Genomic DNA, 16,932 nt, shown 5'->3' on the forward strand with positions numbered 1-16,932 from the left:
ATTTTTCCAGCAAAAGATTTACAAACACAAGACGAGATGGACTGTAGGGAATCATTCGATCCAGAGCGGTCAGGAGTATTGATTTTGCTATTGTTTTGCTCACGAAGAGTATTCAACAAGAACCCCAAGAATTCGGAAAAATCCTCTTGTTGTCCTAACGAGTATCTAGAGAACTTCAAAGACTCCAGGAAATCGGTTGGAGGGAATGATGATATATTCTTACGAAACTGCAGCTGCATGAACAGATGTTTGAATTCGATGATTAAGTAGGAAGCATTCCCGTTCTCGTTCATCATTAAAACCTCGATCTTGAAATTCTTCGTCATAAACAACACTTGTAAAATGCTATTCATGTAGCAAGTGTTTCCTAAATTATCCAATTCAATTTTCTTCTCTAGATTTTCAGAACAACTCTCTACTGATTCGTAAGGAAGAACATGTTTCACAGAATTTCCATAAGAATCATTTCTCAAACTGCGATCGATCATTCCATGTGAAGAAGGGTTTCGTAGAGGGATCGATTCGGCTCTTGCTTCATGAAGCTCTTCCACTGAAAGGGAACTAGAGCTACGAGGACTGCACCTCATATTTGGAGGGGAAGAATGACCTAAGTCCATTGAACGCACTGAAAAAGAAGAAGGTGGATCAATCACTTGCGAATTAACCTTTATAGGAGACTGATGAATATCCACATATCTTGTCTTGTTTCGAAGAGATTTCAGTTCCGTACTGAAATTAGGGCAATGCATGATCTCTTCAAAATTATGTGAAGGAGGAATAGTTCCAAGGACCGAAGCAGCATTGCCACGTTGAATAGCAATACTGATTATTTCTATCAAAAAAAAAGGTAAAACGGTGATCTTTCGTTTCTTGACCTATTCTCCTTCCGAGTTCATGAACAAATAACAGAAAGTCCGGGCCATAAACACCAAAAGTTTCAACCGCTACTGGATGGAATAGATAGTTGTTACCAAGATTTTTGTATTTTTTTTTCAATTTCTCGCCAGACAATGCTGCAGTTCCAGCAGACTTCGAACTTCCGGCTAGATGGGAAGCCGCAACCGTGTCGACGCAAGTGAAGTCCCATACCACAGGTTTACCGTATTTCCATGGTATGAGAGACATACCATCTGGTCGTTTACCATCATCTTGACTGGTACCTGAGGGTTCCAGAATTGAAGGAACATCCGCTGATATCCGTTTAAATTTTTTAATTTTTCCAATTATCACATCGTAGTACAAAACAGTATCATCTGCAAATGTTATAACTTCTCCAGTGGTATTGATTGGAAATAGGTTATGAAAAGTAAAAGGACTTGAAAATATCGGGAAAAATTCCTACTACATAAAAGCTCACTTTAATTTGCTCAAACTTTTCATTGATCGATGAAATAAAGATCTATGGAAAAATTTAGCCGCCTGTAATTGTATCACCATATCTACCTCTGGATTTGTTTTCGAAATCAATACGCAGAAAAATTGCACTGATCGTTTACCAGAAAGCTCGGCAAAACTAAAAGTGCAATATCTCTCATACCGGCGCTAATTCAATAACGGGAAATGGAAAACGTGACCGTCAATTTTTTTCAATTATTACGTAATCTGTAAACATTGACATAGTTCAAGTACAGAACTTTCGTTCATGTATTAGAATGTGATGATAAAGGTGACGTGACGACAAATATAGACATGATCTAAATCGTTTCCAATATCAGACCACATAGTAGCTCTGTCTTTTTTGTGTGTATCGCGAGTTGATTTTAAATTATCGGCATTAGTCATCGGAGTGAGCAAATTCTGGATAGTTGTCAAGAAAAAAAGTCTTTTTTAAACTTTTTCGTTCGCACCAACAATAATTAAGAAATATGCGCTATTGTGGATTATTATGAAAAACTGTGAAGTTATATTGTGAATGTGCCAGAGTCTTTCTATTTGACTATGCACCGATGTGATGTTGTGACAGGTAATCTGAAACTATTGTTATCAATTTATGTGTCATTTATGTATCATTCGGAAACAATGGTTTTCCGAATGAAACAATGACGTTGCTGGGAGAATGTATGTCGCCGGTATTTTTAGATAAAAAAGGGTTACACTTAAAACAAATTTGAAACTCTTGAATACTCTTTTTTTGAATACAATTACTGAATATGCATGTAAACATTTTGAATTGGGCGTTTTATTCTTTGGAATATCAACTGCTTGCGTTCCTTCTTATGATACGATGGTATTATTTGCATGAAAAAATTCTGCGAAGATTTCTTGATCACATATTCAAAACGACCAAAAATTTAACATCACTGATCTAAATCAAATAATAATAACAATAATTTATTCATCAGTGAATTATGATACATGAACATTGAATGGTGAATAAATTCGCAATTCACGGAGCTGATCAACTGCTTGTTTGTGAGTAAACAAGTTATAAACATAAAATCTAAATAGAAACATATAAATGGAAGCAAATGAAATATTTAAATAATTGAACATTACAATACATCAAATTGAAAGGGTTATAATTTAAGGAATGAATACTTTATGGGAAGGAGGGTTTTAGGCTTTCTACTACTCCATCTTGATACAAACAAATGTAAAAGGTTAATGCAATTTAGCTGCTGGAAAATAATTCCTTGAAAATTAAAACATAAATAGATAGGTACCATTTTGATCATTTCCATATTGATTTCGATTTGAGAGCCACCAGCTGTTTCAGCCTATTGGGTATCGTCAGTACCGGGCAGGTGGTCCTCGATTGAAGACAAAATATGAATAACCAAGAAATTACTTGACAAAAATTAAATGCGTAAACGCAGGTCGTGATCTGGTGAAAATTCAGATTTCTATTTGTGAAATCAAATAACTCTAAAATGTACTTTCAATAAACAATTTGAGTTGGTTTTTAAATCTCACTGGATTTTTGGTATTATTTGTTTTTGGAAATTTCAACATAGGTATTTGTTTACAGAAACTCAAGTTGACTTATGCTTACAGAAAAAAATGTGATGGAAAGGCTTGTTATTTGAAGCATTCCTAAAATTGTCAGCTTGGAATAAGTAGGTAGTAAAAATTGGTCACTGGCTCCCGGGTTAATTTTTTCTGTAAATACTTGCTTTTGAAAGGGTAGTAGTGCAAAGTTATAGTCTCTAGATGCTTCATCTTGTACTTCTTTGCCTCATTATTGTAATTTATAAAACTCCATTTTGAAGAAAACAAAAATTATGGAAAATTTTTTATTGTCATTCGACTGAATGAAGAGTACATTCATTTTTCCTGTTGTTATTACTCAATGACTTACATTTTGGAAAACCATTGGAATAAAACCACCAGTTTGCATTTGTTTCAACATGCAAATTATGTAAATATTTTTTTCACCATATAAATTACTAGTACTATGTTGCTGTATCGCTGCTGTTCCAATGTTTTGACAGAATCAGAAACAACGAACTTAGGCGTGCGTAGCGTTGTAGAACAGTGCTTTCAAAAAAATTGTTCTGCAGCGCCATCCAGTGGCGAGTTACTGAAAAATTGATAGCCTAAAAACCTTCTCTATGAAAAATTTCTTATACATGTCAAGTTTCATCACGATCGGTTGAGCGATGTAGAAGTTTATCACTTACCAACCAACCAACAAACATCAATTTTTATATAGTAGATACATTATAATTATTATTATTAAAATAACTCAATAACTCGATGTGACTTTCGCTAACCAAGTCAGCATCATCAGGATATATTGATTATAGTCATCTCCTGAAGATGTTAACTTGGTTAGCGAAACGCACTTTATTTCTGGTATGAGAAAAGTGTTTTCATTTGAATATGACAGAATAAGACTGACAGAAAATTAAGGTATTATCAGTTTTGATTTTGAATATTTCCAATAATTGCTTCACTATTGATGGAAAACTATCAAATTCCTAACTTCATTTACATCAAAGAGAACATTTTGTTTTATTTCAGTTTTTATTCATTGCGATATCTATTGTGTGTCTCGAGAAATAAACGAAAAGGATTTCTTCTTTTTCAAACTCCTCTCTCGACATATGTATACTAAATACTGCTTTTCGCTATCATTCACTAGATGGCGCATCACTATATTGGAATTCATTTATTTTAATTTTGGTATAGGTTTGTCTGTTTCTTTATATATGATTCCTAGTTTTATTGAAGCAACGATTCAATAAATTACAGTGATATTTTTTCATCAAGGCAAGAATATTGCCTTCAGCCATCTACAAGAGAATTTCGGAGGTCAAGCCGAAAGACAATAAATATCGATAGGGATTCGACTATTCCGCACGAGATGTCGAAAGCAGTAGCTCAACACATTCTATAGGATGTTAATTCAGACACTGTGTTACTTCATTATTTTCAAGTAATTCATTTCTTGCACATTGCAAAAAATTGTGGATACTTCATACGTAATAGTCATTCCGTAAGCAAAAACAGTTTTCATAAATCACAATGTAGGTGGTAGAAACCAAAAAATGCGATTCTTATATCCACAAAATTATGATACAATATTTTAAATCACCAGTAATATTTTCATATTCTATATTTAAACTGATCAAAAAAATTTTCTAGATACTTGTCACCATGTCAACAAGTGAACGCTGCTACGTCTGATCAGAAAAAAACATACTTGTTCCATTTGATATATTTAAAGCCTAATCAGTCATACAGATAAGATACAATTACCTATCTGTCAATTAACGAATTGTTAGGTGTGACTTGAGATTGTTTCAAGGTTTGATTATATAATATCAATAATTAAGTTTTACTGTTTTACGATTCTTCAGCGATAAATTTTTAATGATTATTTTTTAGCGCGTGTCAATATTTGAAAAACTTGAACACTCGGCGGTGAAATAAGAGAGGGTGATTAATTCTCAATGACTTGTTGCTTGAATGTAGGCATCGATAACCCTTGTCATTGTTGAAAGTCTTGACAAAGATGAATAAATATTCTTTGAGTCATCGCAATCGCTTCGTGGATGATATTTCTTTTGCACTAGAGAATGATATATTTTCCGTAATTCTTAATAACTGTATTGGGGTGTATAGGTTATGAGAGTCATCTTCGAAGTAATGTCAACAAGTAGGAAAAAAATGGAAACAACCTGTTTTGCAAAATATCCCCTTCGAAATTGATGTAGGGAAACAAAAAAAAAGCTGCAAAATCAGGAAAATTCAGGCAATCAGTCACGATTTCGGTAGTTTTTTCCTTCAAATAACCAATATGGAGTTTGATGTGTTTTATGGGAGTAGGAGTTTCAGATTATTTTCGCTAATTTTGTTGAAGTCAAGACTTTTGGTAAACAAATCATTGTATACCAATCACCGTTAACAATTCTTAGATCTTATAAAGGAATGATGGCGATAAGTCCAGTAGAACCTTAAAATTAGCGATCATTTCTATAGAGGTACTTGATGAACGAACTTTTTTGAGATTGAATTGTTGTATGCACCTGCAACAATATTTTATACGGATTTTGCAGGTCTCAAGATGAATTTTTTGAGCATATCCTTACATCTTTTTTGTTGGGTGTCGTATCGGTTGAATTGTTCGGAATCTGTCTGGAACAGATCTTTCACATCTGAATGTTCATACAAAATCCAAAGTATGGCAGTTTGTACTGTGTCGAACGATCATCTTTTATCATTTTACCGTATATTTTGAAATCACAACCGATTTTGGTCACCCTTCACAACATTCTTCATTGACGGACACTAGACCAAAACGATATATTATCTGCAAACCATTTGTAAACAGTTTTTCTCAGAATCATGACCAAAAATTTGAGTTGATTCTCTCCAAAAATTGTAAAAAACGGAAATCTTCACTATTGATTCATATTTTTACACTTCTTCAAACCTCAAACCTCAAAGAGAGTTTTAGAAGAATGTTTGGTTGGACTCCCCAACAATAATATGATATGGAGATCCAAACACGGAAGAGGAACTAATGAAATTGTGATTGGTGCAAACCACACGTTACTATGAGCCTGACCAGTATGCATACACAATATTTCTTCAGCTTGAGGATTGATTAAAGATTAATTGAATTTTAATTATACGTGGTTGAATTTACGGTGCTTGCACAAACGCAATGGAACTTGAACAAGCTTGAACATTTTCACTAACGAGAACGTAAATAATAATCGTAGATAAACATTGGACAATTTGCAAATCAAAAATAAGTAGCGATTTGAAATTTTTTTAATCGGAACTGCAAAAGCTATTGAATCTACATGGCAAAAAGGAATACAGTGTACTAAATGATATTAGGAAAGGAAAGATAGGATCTTTCGTATAAAGAAACTTCATTGGAGCATCCCTTGTTTAGATACAGCCCCTTAAAGGGGGTACATAAAATTTGTATAACATTTTTTTTCACAAGCACTGAAAAAGTTAAAATATTGAAATTTACCTGACGTTTTGTACTACCAAAAAGACAATTAGCAAGTGATTTATTTGGTTCACCCCATGGTTGTAAGGGGTGGAAAACGCAACCCCTAAAAGTTATTTCCAAAGTAACTTTTTGTCTTCTCATTTGTTTACTAGTTAAAAATTTGTTTCCGATAGCCTGTTTAATTCTAAACAAAAAATATCTCTTGGGTTTTTTGCCCAAAATGAACCATTTCGCAGCAAAAAATTATTTTACGAACAACTACAGAGATACATCGTCATAAATGCGAACTGGATTTATTGTTATTCTGTAGTTAGTACCTGCATTAAGCGATCATAGTAAATGTTCAATATGTCTACCTTAAGACATTACGCATGCGTCTAAAAGTCGGCGCATTGAGCCATGTATTCGCTCAAATATTCCTGGAGTCTCTCTGATAACCCTGCACGCATCGATGATGTTGTTTCTTAAGTCCTCTACATCGCGAACAGGAGTACAATAAACCAAATGCTGTGAATGGCCCCAAATAGAGAAATCGAGAGGATTGAGATCCGGGGATCGAGCGAGCCAATTCTGTGGTCGTTCTCGACCTATCCACTGATTTGCATATGTTTCAGTTAAATGCTGACGTGCTACTTGACTAAAATGGGCGGGAGCCCCATCATGCATAAAGAACGTGTGCCTCACCATTCAATCGAGAAGGTAGAAAATGAGGCCCAATTAAATCATCCCCAATAACTCCGAGCCACACGTTGAGAGAAAACTGTTCTTGATGGTTAGTTTCGACAATAGCGTGAGGGTTTTCATCAGCCCATATGTGGTAATTATGAAAATTAATAATCTTGTCCCGAGAAAAACTACATTCGTCTGTAAATTCTATCGTCTTCAGAAAGTAACAATTTCTTCTAATCATTTCCAGCATCCAATTGCAAAATTCAAGACGGTTCGGAAAGTCTCGCGGTAACAGTGCCTGTACTCGTTGCAGATGGTAAGGGTATAAAAGTTGTTCCTTTAAAATTCGAAATATCGTCATATGATCAACATTTAGCTGGAAAGCAATCTTTCTAGTACTGGTAGTAGGTTGTTCTTCAATCAAATTAAGTACTGCTTCCTCAAGATGTGGTGTTCGTACTTCTCGATGGCGACCACAATCCTGCGTTCTTTTGTCGAATGAACCATATTCTCGTATTCGTTGATGAAGTCGAGCAAATATTCTATGTGAAGGATGCTGCCGTTGAGGATACATTTCAGCATATCTTTTAGAAGCTTCCATTCTTCTGCATTAGACCGTGAACGTAATGCATATCAGCCATTTCCTTATTTGTGTATGCCATTTTAATAACAAGTGAATCATTAAAGTAACAAATTAAGAACAGAACAACAACACACAATTAGTATTAATTCAATTTCGAAAATTCACAAACTGACAGCGTCATACCAATTTAATTGTCACTATCGCTAATCGACCTACTGGATAGATTAGTTTCGTATTTTCGCATTTATGACGATGTATCTCTGTAGTTGTTCGTAAAATAATTTTTTGATGCGAATTGGTTTTTTTTGGGCAAAAAACCCAAGAGACTTTTTTTGTTTGGAATAAACCAGGCTATCGGAAATAAATTTTGAAATGGTAAACAAATATGAAGTCAAAAAGTTACATTGGAAATAAATTTTAGGGGTTGCGTTTTCCACCTCTTACAACCATGGATTAAACCGAATAAATTTCTGGCTAAGTGTATTTTAGGTAGTACAAAACGTCAGGTTAATTTCAATATTGTAACTTTTTTAGTGTTTGTGAAAAAATTGTTGCACAAATTTTATGTACCCCCTTTAGGGGGCTGTATCTTAACAAGGGATGCTACAATGAAATTTCTTTATATGAAAGATCCTATCTCTTTTTCGATGAGGAATCAGCTCCTTAAATGTTTCACACTCATTTAGTTACACCCTGTATATGCCGACAACGTTGATATATCTTTATGTTATACAGTGTTACACATAAAGTTCGCGACATATGGAAATTTTTTTTATTATCAGATATAATGAAAATTTGACTTCGAAATTAGTTTATTCTTGAGAAATGTATGGATAACAGTCTATTTACTTTTGTCATGTTGTTACTCTAAACCTGTCAAATTTGACATTTTTTTCGAAAATCCACAAAAAATCAGGTTTTTTTGGAAATTTCGAAAAAGGCCAAAAAAGGTCAGAAAAAACTAGATGAACTTTGCAATAACAAACACGAATTTCTAGAGGTGTATTCATTTCTTTTTCTGGCCAATATGATATTGAAGTCTCAAATTCATCAAAATTATGAAATTTGAATTATGTTTCGTTCGAATCGATAGAGCGAAAGACTGCAAAAAATTTTAAAAAATTAAAAAAAGTTGAAGGGTATAAAATTGGAAACTGAGCAACTTTTTTTGTCATTTTTCGAAATTTCCAAAAAGAAACCTGATTTTTTGAGAATTTTCGAAAAAAATTTGAAAGGTTCAGAGTAGCACATGACAAAAGGAAAGCACAAACTGCAAAGTCAAATTTCCATATATGTGACACCCAAGCGCTTGAGAAACCTATTGTATAGCGAAACATATGTCGCGGTTTTTGTAGAACCCTTCATAGCGAAAATCATACAACAAACAGTATTAATGAATTTCAATATGGATTTTCATCAAGTGTCAGCCGGTTCTATTCAATGAAAGGGGTATATTTTCAGAAGAGGAAAAGGAAAGTTTTGGCTTTCTACTGCTCCAGCTCGATATAAAAAAGGTGGAAATCTTCCAAAGAAAGGAATGAAGCAATCAATTTCAATTCCCACGTTTCTTTGTATCGAGATGGAGAAGTAGAAAGCCAAAAACCTTTCTTTCCCAAAAAGTTATTCCAAAAACCTATTGTCTTGTCTTTTTGCAATTTGAAAAACCAGTGTTCTTGAAGGTTAATGCCAACGAACAAATTTAATAAATCAAAATTCATTATTTTTCATTATTTTTCGATAATTCGATAGAATAATATGAAGCACTTGGTACTGACTACTTGGTGGTTGCTGATAATTGAGTATTTTTCAAGTATATGAATTTATTACTTGAATACTTTCGCCTATACATGCGTTGAGAGAGATACCATTTCGAAATTTCCATTTTGTTGAATCTTCTTGGAATTTGATAGTCATTATTCTTTTCAACTGACTCATCTAAATATTTTGAGCCTGGTACACACAGTATTTCTAATGTTCTCAATACTTCAATGACTTTTTTATTTAATTTTGTAGTAACGCCTTCTCATGTAGTGAAACCTTTTAACAATTCGTATTCTTTCTTTCACTTCTCAAGTGAAGGTATGCTTTTGAAAACGACTCCCTCATCAAAGAATTCTTCTTCACTGTTCGTTTCTAAATAATGAGCCGAGCTGTTTACAACTCAAAAGGAATGTGAAGATTATGTACATTTTTATATTTGCTCATTTAATCCACCATTTCACCGGCAACCACACGACTGCTGATGGTAAAACTAATCCCTCATGTGAATACCAGCCTCATTTATTCCATAAAGTAATTCGTAGTAGTCGTATAACGATAAATCATTGTCAGATTTCATAGTGCACTTCTCAATTTTTCGTAACTAACTTATTACCAAATGGTTTCAATCAGGAGATTATTTATATTTGTCTGGCGCTACGAGAAATCTTTAAAACCACGGTTGTTGACAAACTATATTTTTACGACAAAGATCTGAAAAATTTTCATGGAGTTATTTTCTTTAGATTTCCGTGATTTTATGATGGCCTATTGGCCGTAGCATTTCAACTTGTATTTTTTTAAGGATAAAACACAAACACTACTGGAAAATCCTTAAGGCTGTGCGAAAATAGCGATTCACGTTGGATTTTAATCGCTGGAGGTTGAATCCATTTGTAAAAACGATCTCAGATTTTTTTTCAATAAACGTATTTCTGATTGATATGTACCGCTCTTGTTGGAATCAAATGTGCTAAGTCACTTGAACACTCCCCGTGAAAGTATCTATAGAAGAGAGACAACCATTCTTCGATATTCCAGACTATCAAGGTTGCAAGTGATATTCACATCTCCAGTCAAGCGGATGCTATTTTCTGGATGGAACCAGAAGTTTCAGGACATGTTTGGGGGCGGAGCTCCATACATGAGAACAATACTTCAAAGATGGTCTGATTTGAGCTTTATAAAGCATCAAAAGTTGCTGAGGTGTGTACAATTTTCTGGTTCGGAACAGTGTTCCAAGCTTTTGAGAAGCAACCTTTGCAATTCCAGCGACATGATTGTGCCAAGACATATTAGTGTACATTTTAACCCCCTAACAAACTTATCGGAATATAAAGCGGAATTGTCTGTCTTGACATTATTATATCCGGTTCGGAAACATTTATCTTTTTGGAGAAAACCATTGCCAGGGTTAGTTTCACCCCAGTTCGAAATCACTTCTAGATAAAACATTCTCACATTCGAACGGAATACGTGGAACAAGGTACAATCCTGTAAAATTTGATTTTGCAATAATGCAAAGAAAATCTCAATTAAAAAGGAACTACGAGTATAAATCAAATAACACAGACGAATAATTTATTAAAAATATCACTAAAACTTCTCCTCTTCCAGTCCATGTTTGAAAAACATCATCACTGGAGCAGAATTGCCGTTGATTTCCCTATATTCCATGAGTCCGACCATTTCTTCTATTTCCATAGACTCGCCTATGAAGAACTGCAGTTCTTTGAACTTGCCTAAGATGTCCTACATAACTTTGTTCCTATTTGTTTTGAATACATCTCCCAATCAGAAAAGTTGTTTTATAATTCCATGGTGTTGCAACAGTTTTATGTTATTAGTAATTTATAATTACTTCCAAAATGCTAATTGATTATATTAGATGATCGGTGAACACAATACTGTTGTAGGCAATAAAAGTGTTTTATAAGTTTGTCATAGAAACGTTTATGAAATAAAAATAAAAAACCATTATAAAATAGTCAGGAAATTATCACAGAAACATTTTTGCAACTAACTTATAACTTATAAAAGTAAATTGTTATGTAGTAGTTTTATAACACTGCGAGATTTTTGTGATAGTTATAAAACTATTTCTAGCTTATTTTATCACTGTTTCCTGTAGCTATAATGAAATTATTTTATTGGAAAGCTTTCAGATACTATTTTATTCTCATTACCATATAATGATGATTTCCCAACTATTTCATAGTATGGTATATTAACTACAATTCAAAAACACTTATAAAACTGTTAAAAAATAAAATTGCTTTTGCTAATATATATTTACTGGCACCAAGAATGAAATGCAGCATTCAAGAACAACCATCTGACATCGATTCCTAATCTCAGCTTTGAAAAATTTTTCAAAATTTTAGTTATGTTCAGTAAGAATATTTTTGTTCAGTTATTCAAGCAGGACATCATCGATATCGATGATATCGTGAAAAATATCCTTGGTCTTTTCAATTCTGAAGACTGAGGCAGAATTCAGCCTCCGAATCGACATAATAAGTATCTGTATTATTCTATATACTTTTTTCTCTTTTATTGATAGGCAAAATTATTGAACACCACGAGTTACTGATAAATAGAACGTTTTTTATTTGTGGAAGTAACTTTCAATTTACACAGTAACTTATCGGGTGAACTAAACAATTTGCACTTTCTACAACTGCATCAAATTCGGTGCTACAATTTTCATATTTTTTGTAAAATATGAAAATATTCAAAGAAGGTCGATGAAAACTTTGATTCCATACAGAAAAAATGACTTCCATTTAACAAATCAACGTGTGTTTGTGATTTTGCGAAAAGTTATTTCCTGTAATTCCTGTAATTCACATGGATTATAATAAATGACCTTTGTACGATTTCAATTATTTGAAGACATGTATTCACTGCGTAACGTCTAACCCGTGCTAATAGTCGCACGATGAAAAGTAAGACCTCAATATTTTTCAATTTGTACAAGTTTTCGTTGAGAGTTTTTGTTAGTACGTAGAAGATATCTGGTTAACGAAAAAACTTTAACTCATAATTTTATTCCCATTAAATCATTCAATAACTAGTGTTTTAATATGAAACGCAACAGTAAAAATATCATTCATTGCATTTTTTCAAACTCAATGGATTTCCAGACCCCTCATCTACAAAGCAACATGAGTGTATTGAAATCGTTTAATGAAATTTGAACGAAACATTTTCAGAGCAAGTTATTTGTATTTTTAAAAATCCATTTCCATTCGTAGTTACCTATCTATATCGTCCAACTCGTGTTAGGAATCACACGTTAAAAGGTAAGACCTCGTTAGTCCTTAGCTCGTACAAGTTCGAACTTTGAGAGTTGTCGTTTGTAGGGGGGCGACAGCTGGATAACGAAAAACAGATTTATAGTGACACGATACACCATCATTTCAACAAGTATGAATCACTCTATAGTTGAAATTGTAAGTTTTTATCATGCAATTGTTCAAGAACGCTTATGTAATTCCGTTATTGGATATTTTATTGACTAGAGACAGGAGATTGAATTACAACTCATTTATATGAAAAACAAGCGGTTCCGGAAAATGTTCCAATTCTGATAATCCGTTATATCAAGAAATAAATATTATCAAACTGTTTCGAGAAAAAAATCATAAATTAAAAAAAGTTTCATCGAGAAAATTTCAAGAAATTGGAAAAAAAATTGTTAGAAAATTATTACACAATCCTTTCAATACATTGAATTTTCATTCTGAATTTTCCAACACATAATGGAACTTTTGCTCATAGAAAAATGCTTTATTACAGAAAGTTCAGAACAATTCATCAACTCTCTATGTCCTATGAAAATTCAGATTATGACACTTTGTATAGGGTTTTGAATAGGATATGGTATATATAGGACGAACAAAACAATATTCGAATATTAGATAAAAGTTTCAGACATTTTAGAAAAAGCAGCAAACTAGAAATGTGTACTATCAGTACACTAAGTATAAATACAATATTTTGACAATATATGTCATCTTCGAGGTGAAACTTTTATTATCAAAATTGAAAAACAATAAGGAATGTAAGTATTACTTACAGATTGGTAGCTATAAATGTACATAAAAATTGAAACAATGGAGATAAATTCATTGTTTTGAGTTTGTTTCCGTCTCAAATTTTGAATTTTTCCATCTAACAACTTTGAATTTTTCCATCTACAATTTGAATTTCAACTGTTTCCCTTTCCTTTTCGAAAGATAACGATTAGTAACAGTGGCAAACTGAGAAAATTGTTTTCACTTATGATATTAGATTTCTCTGGTTTCTTGTGTTTTGTGATTCATAATAAAGTAATCCTTTTGAATATGCTCTTGTATCGGACCTTTTCAGATTGGAAGTTTTTCGGAATTATGATAGTGGATAATGTCATCTTCGGGGTGAAACTTTTATTATCAAAATTGAAAAACAATGAGGAATGTAAGTATTACTTACAGATCGATAGCTATAAATGTACATAAAAATAAAACAATGGAGATAAATTCATTGATTTGAGTTTGTTTCCGTCACAAATTTTGAATTTTTCCATCTAACAACTTTGAACTTTTCCATCTACAATTTGAATTTCAACAGTTTCCCTTCCCTTTTCAAAAAATAACGATTAGTAACAGTGGCAAACTGAGAAAATTGTTTTCACTTATTATGTTAGATTTCTCTGGATTTCTCAAAAAATAACGATTAGTAACAGTGGCAAACTGAGAAAATTGTTTTCACTTATTATGTTAGATTTCTCTGGTTTCTTGTGTTTTGTGATCCATAATAAAGTAATTCTTTTGAATGTGCTCTTGTATCGGACCTTTTCAGATTGGAAGTTATTCGGAATTATGAAGTATGGAAAGCTTACATTTTAAATTATTCTCATTTTACTGTCTTGACGTATTTCTACTTAATGTTTTTTGTGACACGAGTTTTTTTCGTTTGGGCCCGAGCCCAAATCGTTTCGAATTATTTTTAACGATGAAACCATGACAGGGTCCTGATCCTTTTTCACCTCTTGGAAATATATTTATCAAAATCCAGATATAGGTGCCCCCACGTATCTGACTGAGTGCAATTAGAGGGTTTAATTCCCTTTTCAAACCCCAAACCACGACATTACAAGTGGATACCGAAAGTTGTGAACTTATTGACTATCTCGTGAAAAAAAAATACATTCAGGTCAAAGTAGTCTCTAAAAATGAAATTTATTTTTGAAAATATTCCCGTTTCTACAAATTTAACAATTTCAAAGGGTGCGCATGCTCAGAAGAAAACAGCGAAGATATCAATGTCACTGTGATCAAATTATGCCAATATTCTCAAAATGAATAAATATCCACAAACATCAGCTAAAAAATAACAGTTAACACCGAACTATACAACGACAACGCAATCTTTCTGAACGTTTTCTGTCTCTCATGAAAAATCGTACATTTTGAAGCTATCGATATGATTCCATGTTGGTAATGACAGGAGTAACCTACCTTGAGAAAGTCTAACCCACTTTTCATTCCTTTTGAAGTGAAAATTCTAAAACCACTCATAAAATTGTCGTTCATATTTAGCAGAGAGGCTTATTATCAAGTTTGATGTTATCGACATTAGGAATGACGAATGTGCCACAAGAAGGCTCAGCCCCCTTTTTCGCCTCCTTGAATTTGGAAAAACCCAGCTTTCTAGGGCAGGGTGATGATTGATGAGTATTTCTTCAATATGGAAAAAAATTAAAATGAAAGTTCGGCTTGGCTCGATTTCATGGCCAAGCTTCATGACGAGCCGGCGATTCAAAAGTCGAGCCGAGCCAAGGCTTTTAGAAATCGAACCGAGCCGAGATAAAGTACTAGCATGTCTCAGTTCGGATCGAATACATCCCTAGTTTCAGACTGTTGGGCATCATCAGTACGGGGAAGGGTGTCCTTGATTGAAGGCAAACTGTGAAAAACCAATCAGGTCACAGAAGAGACAAGTATAAGATTCAAACAAGGAACTACTAAAAAGAAACTCTATTAATATAAGTACCATAAATATCCTAGGTCAGCGTTTCCCAAACTATTTGCCTGGGGGCCTACCTTCATTGTGTAATATTTTTCGCCACCCATATATTGAATAATATTAAGTATAAATATTATTACCAATAATATTTTTACTATTATTATCGCGAAAATTCACTATTCGGGAATACACCTCTAAAAGAAAATGCTAAAGATGATATAATTGAAGATAAAATGCAGTACGAAAAAAGACTTTCAATTCAGAATCTCAAGACTAAACTAATGGAAAAATTTTAAAATGAGACTTATTTAATTAATGTGACTTGTGGAGCTGAAGCATACGATTCACAAGATATTCTATATCTGCGTTGAAAGTTGAAAGCTTTAAACGCAGGTCACTTTCCACAAATAGCCCATTTCTATATTTATTTTTTTAATATACCAAAGGGGAGATAGCCCTCTCATACAAATATGGGGTTGAAAACCCCATCAGCTCTTTCAAGGCAATGTTCGAAAAAACTATACTCTTTCCTAGCATCTATTCAAAATGGGAAAAACAATTCAAAAGTATTAAGCGACCCACCCAAGTTGCTCCCGCGACTCACTAGTGGGTCGCGACTCATAGTTTGGGAACCACTGTCCTAGGTGCATCTACTGATTCAGAAATTTATCGATATTATTCATAGAAATCTCCGAAAAATAAAAATTTTCATGAAATGAATGTTTTCGAAGTACATTTATATGTTGATTAGACCGTCTCACCTAAATCCCAACTAGCAATTTCGTATTTTATAATAGTTGTGGAAACGTTTCGGAGAAACAAATTATAAAACTGTATTCCTCACAGAAATGTTTTCGAAGTGTTTATAAAATTGCTATAAATAGGAAATTGGCACCGTTTTATAAAGCATTATAGTCCTTTTACAAACACTACAAAACAGTTTATTTAACATTTTGGCAGTTACTATAAAATTTGTCTAACACTCTTATAAAGTAGTTTTATAAAGACTTCCCTTATTGCACTTTGCAACACATAAAATAATCAGGAGACAATTTTATAAGAGTTTTTTAGTAGTTCCAAGTAGGCGTTATAAAATATAATACAGCCGAAAACGATAACAATAAAATGAAAAAGTGTTAAAAATGTTTTCTTGAAGACGCAAGAAGTAATTTTGTATTGGACACTAGGAAAATATAATAGATATGTCACCAACTGAAAACTAACAAATAGAAAGGTGGAAGCCATTTTAAAATTTCACTTCTGCACTCATAAAACTTATAAAGACATTGTTTATGTTTCGAAGATTGATATTTTTACTGCAAATGAAATTGTATTGACAAATTATTATCAAAATTTAAGCGCGCCACTCATTAATAAATGTTAATTATTAATTATACAAAAATTCACTCTGTCAACGTAATAATTTTCTGGTCGCATACTTAACTCACTTTATTCTAAATAATATAATGTTATAATATTTATGTACTTTTCAGCT

General features: G+C 33.0%; 1 long non-coding RNA gene across 4 annotated transcripts in view; it reads left to right on the plus strand.

Moving 5' to 3' along the window:
• Nucleotides 1-1,648: 1,648 nt before the first annotated feature.
• Nucleotides 1,649-16,932, plus strand: part of LOC141483070 (uncharacterized) — a 309,939-nt gene continuing 294,655 nt past the window's right edge. For 2 of the 4 annotated variants that reach the window (XR_012465885.1, XR_012465887.1), the window contains exon 1: nucleotides 1,654-1,963. This is a non-coding gene — a long non-coding RNA (uncharacterized lncRNA). Of the gene's footprint in view, nucleotides 1,964-16,932 lie in introns of all 4 variants that reach the window. The other 2 variants (XR_012465886.1, XR_012465884.1) reach the window with 2 other exon arrangements.

This window comes from Leptinotarsa decemlineata, unplaced genomic scaffold (assembly GCF_025532065.1).
Source record: "Leptinotarsa decemlineata unplaced genomic scaffold, Ldec_3_MD MMD2_tig00002974_RagTag_RagTag, whole genome shotgun sequence".
NCBI lineage: Eukaryota > Metazoa > Arthropoda > Insecta > Coleoptera > Chrysomelidae > Leptinotarsa > Leptinotarsa decemlineata.